Below are 6272 nucleotides of genomic sequence, written 5' to 3'. Positions count from 1 at the left end.
CAGCCTGGGATCAAACCAGGGTCTGTAATGACGCCTCTAGCACTGCAATACAGCGCCATTAACTGCTGCGCCACCCGGGAGGCGTTATCCAATAAGCTTGCAGGGCGGGCCCAATGGTGCACACATGTGACCTAGTACACAATTTCGGTGACCACTTTTGGCTAGTGAGAGCTACTTTCTGAACTACTGGCTAAAAAGTATACAAAAGTACTGGAAAATGTGGAATCACTTTTTTATTACATGTTAAATGTTCATTAGATAAAGGATTTTACCTACATTCCCAAATATATCAACAGAAAAATGATCAGATCTGCTTTTTTAATTAGCAATGAGCATAAATATCATAAAATATAGCTTGCACAAACAACTTGTCCATGTGTATCAATAGTGTTGCAATTTACCAGGATCGGGTTATGCTTCCCTTCCTCCTCTTTTTCCCCATGCTTTTGAAAGATAACATCCGCTGACACTAACATTGTTGCATACTCCAAAAATGGTAGCCAGGAAATTCTAACTTTGCTAAATAACCATCTAACAAATATTTAACTGTTTGGATGAAACCACACACCCTGGCTAAGTCACAAATAAAACCACTTTAACTCTTCTCATGTTATTCACATCCTATGAACAGATGCACTTAAGGCCCAACTGATTTACGCAAAACAATCTAGTCTTTACATACACTAACTCAAGACCATTGCACTGAACTGGAACTCTTTCTATGCCAAATCCGTAGCAGTTGTCAGGTTTGTCCACAGATTATCAACTCGACCTGCTCACTGCTCATCCACTTAAGTCAACGACTCCCTGCGTTTGCTTGAGTGTCAACTACTCTGTATTTTCTGTTCTCTTCTGCTCACATATATGCCCATGATCACAGTCACAATGTACAGTAGTACACGTGCCGAGGTGTCAACAATGTTAATTGCATATCTGAGTGATGGGAAGAAATGTAGATGAGGCAATGTTCCATTGCGTTTCAGAGGTTGTTGCTTCTGTTCAGGGAAATAGGCACTGTGTACCTAATCACACTTCCACAAGAGCTCGTTTGAATGTGGTAGAACACGGAGTGTGACTGGGAGGAATAACCATCATGGCTCTGGTGCTGCAGATTGCCATAACCATCATGGAAATAGCTCTGGTGCTGCAGAGTAATATTTGTCCAAGGGGAATGGAGCACATGACATTTCTGAATAAATTGATCAAAAGTAGCCTACCCTGAATGGTACAGTATAATAGATATGTACTACCGTATAATATATCTAGCTAGTACTGTAATCTATGGTTGTCAGTTTAGCGCAATATTATAATTTGAAGCACATCATGTGTTGTTTGTTTTAATGTTTATAAAATACTATACTATGAAATATACAATACATTGATCAGCGAGTTACGCGATTCTATTTACAGTGACGTTTAGCGCTATTGTAAAGGGGTAAAGAAAAATAATTTTGTTCGGACGCCTGTCAGGTTTTTACACTGCCAATATGAAAAGAGTGTACTGTAAAAAAATATCCTGTTAATTTACGGTAAAAGTCTGGCAGCACAGGTGCCAGAAATAGACTGTAAAACTAGAAACTAAAAACGTACATAAATAATCTGTATAAAAACTGTGATTTACTTTCCATCAAATAAAGTATATTACTGCAATTTTATGACATTAACTCCTATTTTTACCTGGAATCCTCTTTTTTTGCTGGCATTGGTTGTGAAAATAAAGAATTGGACAGCTAAAAAGCATAAAGAACTCCTTAATTGATGCCAAAATATAGCTAGAACACAGATAATTGTCATTATATTACAAAAACCTATTCAATTCAACTGGTATCAGTTTTGAAAATAGAGAACTGGTTAGCTAAAAACAGACAACTCCTTAATTGATGACAAAATAAAACTAGAAAATAGATAATTAACATAATATTACAAAAACCTACTCCAAATGCAACTATTATTGGTTTGAAATAAAAGAATTCTCCAGCAAAAAAAATAAATAACAGACATTAATAAAGGTTAAATAAATTATATATTTTTTAAATTACACAGGGATTTCCTTAAATATATTTGTACAAGATTTATTACACATATTAAGTAATTCAATACACGTTCAAACCTCATCCTGTGTGTGCACTGGCATGGCAGAGGTAAAGGCGTAGAAAGGGAGCGATGTGATAAGAAGAGGGGTGTCAGGTAATCTCAGTGTACAAACATTTATGGAACTATACACTTGATAGTTACGGTGTCAAACATTTACAAAAAAGATCAGTATTTTGACATTTTGGTTATAAAATGTAGGTCAAGTTATTATTCTGACGTCCTAATCCACAACTATATGGAGGAGGGTGGGGGGAGATGTGTGTAGGACAAGGTATGTCGATCCTAGTGCAAAAACATTTATTGAACTCAAACTTTATATATACTGTGTCAAACATTCACTTAAAAGCAACTTACTACATGCTAATGTAAAAACATTCAATTCTAACATTTTGGTCAAGTGTTTTTTTATCATCTGCCTGTTTCTTGACTGCGTGCTGCAGTCGGTGGATTTAAGTGCCTGTATGTGTACGTGTGCAAGGCTACTCTCTCCGTTCATAGTCTGCAATATCTGAGATCAGATAAATAACTTTTGGATTGATTGCATGCTGCTTTCTTGAGTTCTTCTCCACTTTGGACCCTTTATCTGGGTTGATCTTGAATAGGCACCTGCGTTGGATGAAATAACATAAATAATGTCATTCTATACTAGTGTCCGCCATTCTTAATCACTAGCAGTGGTCCTCTACCCTTTCAGGTACAATAATTTGATTTGTTGACTAATAAAATGTACCTGCAAAAATCTATTTATCTAGTAATTTAAAGGGGATACATGTAGGATGTTTGCAATGTAATATTAGAAAATGTATATGATACAGTTAAAGTAACAGTGGAACAACAATGTTTTTTTCACCAGAAAGTATATTGGGGGCATAGAAAGTGTATCCTGATATGCTACATTTCTATTGGCCAACAATAGAAACTGGTGTCGTTCTGTTTTGAAATTGCAAGTTGTAGTTAACAGTAAGGCATCCTAGATGACAACACCAGACTAGAGTTAGTTATAACATGTAAACGGCCCTTGCATCGTGTCACATTGTGATACAGGAGATACAGCAGACTCTCTATGATGATGACGACGCATATGACTTTTAAAAGCATTCTATTTTGTAAACAGATTTTCAGCTAACAATGCAGCATACATATTGGCCATTTGCTTCATGTCGGTGTAATGATTGATGATCCACATAACCTCGTAATGTTTTAACAGTGAGGCCACAGGAACGACATGCCAATTCTTTGGAAAGACCTGACATGTTTCCAATTTCTCCATATTTAACTTACTTTTACCAAAGAAAAAAAGTAGCTTAAAGATTTTCATCTAGGTTCCAATTAACTACTGAAGTGTATCTTTCTGATATGCTTGATTACAATGACAATGGACTTCAAAAGGAGACAACAGCGATTATTTATTTGTACTTCCATGCTAAGCTACTCAGTTTGCTGAACTAAGCTAGCTATGAATATTACTTCAGTTTGAGGATAGCAGGGAATTTCCTCAATTCCAATTCAAGTAGCTGTTGGAGAAAGAGAGAGAAAAACATATGTTATCATGTGGGATTGGTTTACAGCAAACTACCTAGCTAGCAAGTTAGCGCGCTAGCTAGGTTATAAATGCAGCTAGCAATCTAGCTAAATAAATTCTGCAAAAAAAGAAACGTCCCTTTTTCAGGACCCTGTCTTTCAAAGATAATTCGTAAAAATCCAAATAACTTCACAGATCTTCATTGTAAAGGGTTTAAACACTGTTTCCAATGCTTGTTCAATGAACCATAAACAATTATTAATGAACATGCACCTGTGGAACGGTCGTTAAGACACTAACAGCTTACAGACGGTAGGCAATTGGACACTAAAGAGGCCTTTCTACTGACTCTGAAAAGCACCAAAAGAAAGATGCCCAGGGTCCCTGCTCATCTGCGTGAACGTGCCTTAGTCATGCTGCAAGGAGGCATGAGGACTGCAGATGTGGCCAGGGCAATAAATTGCAATGTCCGTACTGTGAGATGCCTAAGACAGCGCTACAGGGAGACAGGACAGACAGCTGATCATCCTAACAGTGGCAGACCACGTGTAACAACACCTGCACAGGATCGGTACATCCGAACATCACACCTGCGGGACAGGTACAGGATGGCAACAACAACTGCCGGAGTTACACCAGGAACGCACAATCCCTCCATCAGTGCTCAGACTGTCCGCAATAGGCTGAGAGAGGCTGGACTGAGGGCTTGTATGCCTGTTGTAAGGCAGGTCCTCACCAGACATCACCGGCAACCACATCGCCTATGGGCACAAACCCACCGTCGCTGGACCATACAGGACTGGCAAAAAGTGCTCTACACTGACGAGTCGCGGTTTTGCGCATTTATCATCGAAGGAATGAGCTTAACACCGAGGCCTGTACTCTGGAGCGGGATTGATTTGGAGGTGGAGTGTCCGTCATGGTCTGGGGCGATGTGTCACAGCATCATCGGACAGAGCTTGTTGTCATTGCAGGCAATCCCAACTCTGTGCGTTGCAGGGAAGACATTCTCCTCCCTCATGTGGTACCCATCCTGCAGGCTCATCCTGACATGACCCTCCAGCATGACAATGCCACCAGCCATACTGCTCGTTCTGTGCGTGATTTCCTGCAAGACAGGAATGTCAGTGTTCTACCATGGCCAGCGAAGAGCCCGGATCTCAGTTCTGGGACCTGTTGGATCGGAGGGTGAGGGCTAGGGCCATTCCTCCCAGAAATATCCGGGAACTTGCCGGTGCCTTGATGGAAGAGTGGGGTAACATCTCACAGCAAGAACTGGCAGATCTGGTGCGGTCCATGAGGAGGAGATGCACTGCAGTACTTAATGCAGCTGGTGGCCACACCAGATACTGACTATTACTTTTGATTTTGACCCCCCCCCCTTTTTCAGGGACACATTATTTCATTTCTGTCAGTCACATCTATGTGGAACTTGTTCAGTTTATGTCTCAGTTGTTGAATCTTGTTATGCTCATACAAATATTTACACATGTTAAGTTTGCTGAAAATAAACACAGTTGACAGTGAGAGGACGTTTCTTTTTTTGCTGAGTTTAGCTGAATGTCAATGCTTCAAAATGAATACCACTTTAACTGTCAACAAATGTTAAATGTTTGCTTATCAAAAATGTTTGCTTATCTTAGTTGGCTTGCTGCTAGCTAGCCAAGGTCTGGTTCCTAGCTAGCTCGGGTAGTGTTTGCTCGCTATCTTGCTAACGTGTGAGCAGCCAACCACAATCTCCACGATATTAGCTAGCAAATGCAACAAAGTTAATGAGCTGCAAATCTAGCAATTTCGTTAACTATTTAAACTTTATGTTAAAGAATTAAGCAAACGTTCGGTGGTAATGCTCACCTTGGTATGATATATATCTGCTCTCCTATCAATGCATGTGCCAAGTTGCTACCTGCTGCATTCAATTGACGGCAGTTGTGTGCCGGGCATTTGAATGACGCCTACAAAGTGTTTCTGATTCGTTGTCAAATGGTTTCTAATGGAAATGGCAATGTGAAATATTGACTAGTCTTTAATTACACTATCCTACATTTTTAATGGTTCCAAAGAGTGATGTAGAGGATGGTGATTTTGAAATAGAAGAGGAAGTGTCTGATATGGAAGAGAATGTTGGATCATAATGAATGATCATAATGAATCGTACTCTGATGAGGATGAAATTGCTGAAGTGGTGATATTAATGTAAAAAAAGGACAATATAGCATGGTCTTCTACCTGAGAGTCAAGGTAGAATGCAGTGGTAATGTAAATACCCATAACTTCACAGAGTATGTTTGTAATATAGTGATCAACATTTGTAACATGACAGACAATATCATTACATTTGGTGTTTTACGGTGTACAAGGGATATTATTTGCAGAATTCTGCATGCAGAGTCTCAATTTGGTGTTTTCACATTTGTGAATTCTTGGTTGGTGAACGGACCCCAGACCTCACAACCATAAAGGGCAATGGGTTCTATAAACGATTCAAGTATTTTTAGCCAGATCCTAATTGGTATGTCGAATTTTATGTTCCTTTTGATGGCATAGAAGGCCCTTCTTGCCTTGTCTCTCAGATCGTTCATAGCTTTGTGGAAGTTACCTGTAGCACTGATGTTTAGGCCGAGGTGTGTATAGTTTGTGTGGTCTAGGGTAACCG

The sequence above is a fragment of the Salmo trutta genome, chromosome 19, assembly GCF_901001165.1.
Source record: "Salmo trutta chromosome 19, fSalTru1.1, whole genome shotgun sequence".
Taxonomy (NCBI): Eukaryota; Metazoa; Chordata; class Actinopteri; order Salmoniformes; family Salmonidae; genus Salmo; species Salmo trutta.
This window is presented reverse-complemented; position numbering follows the sequence as displayed.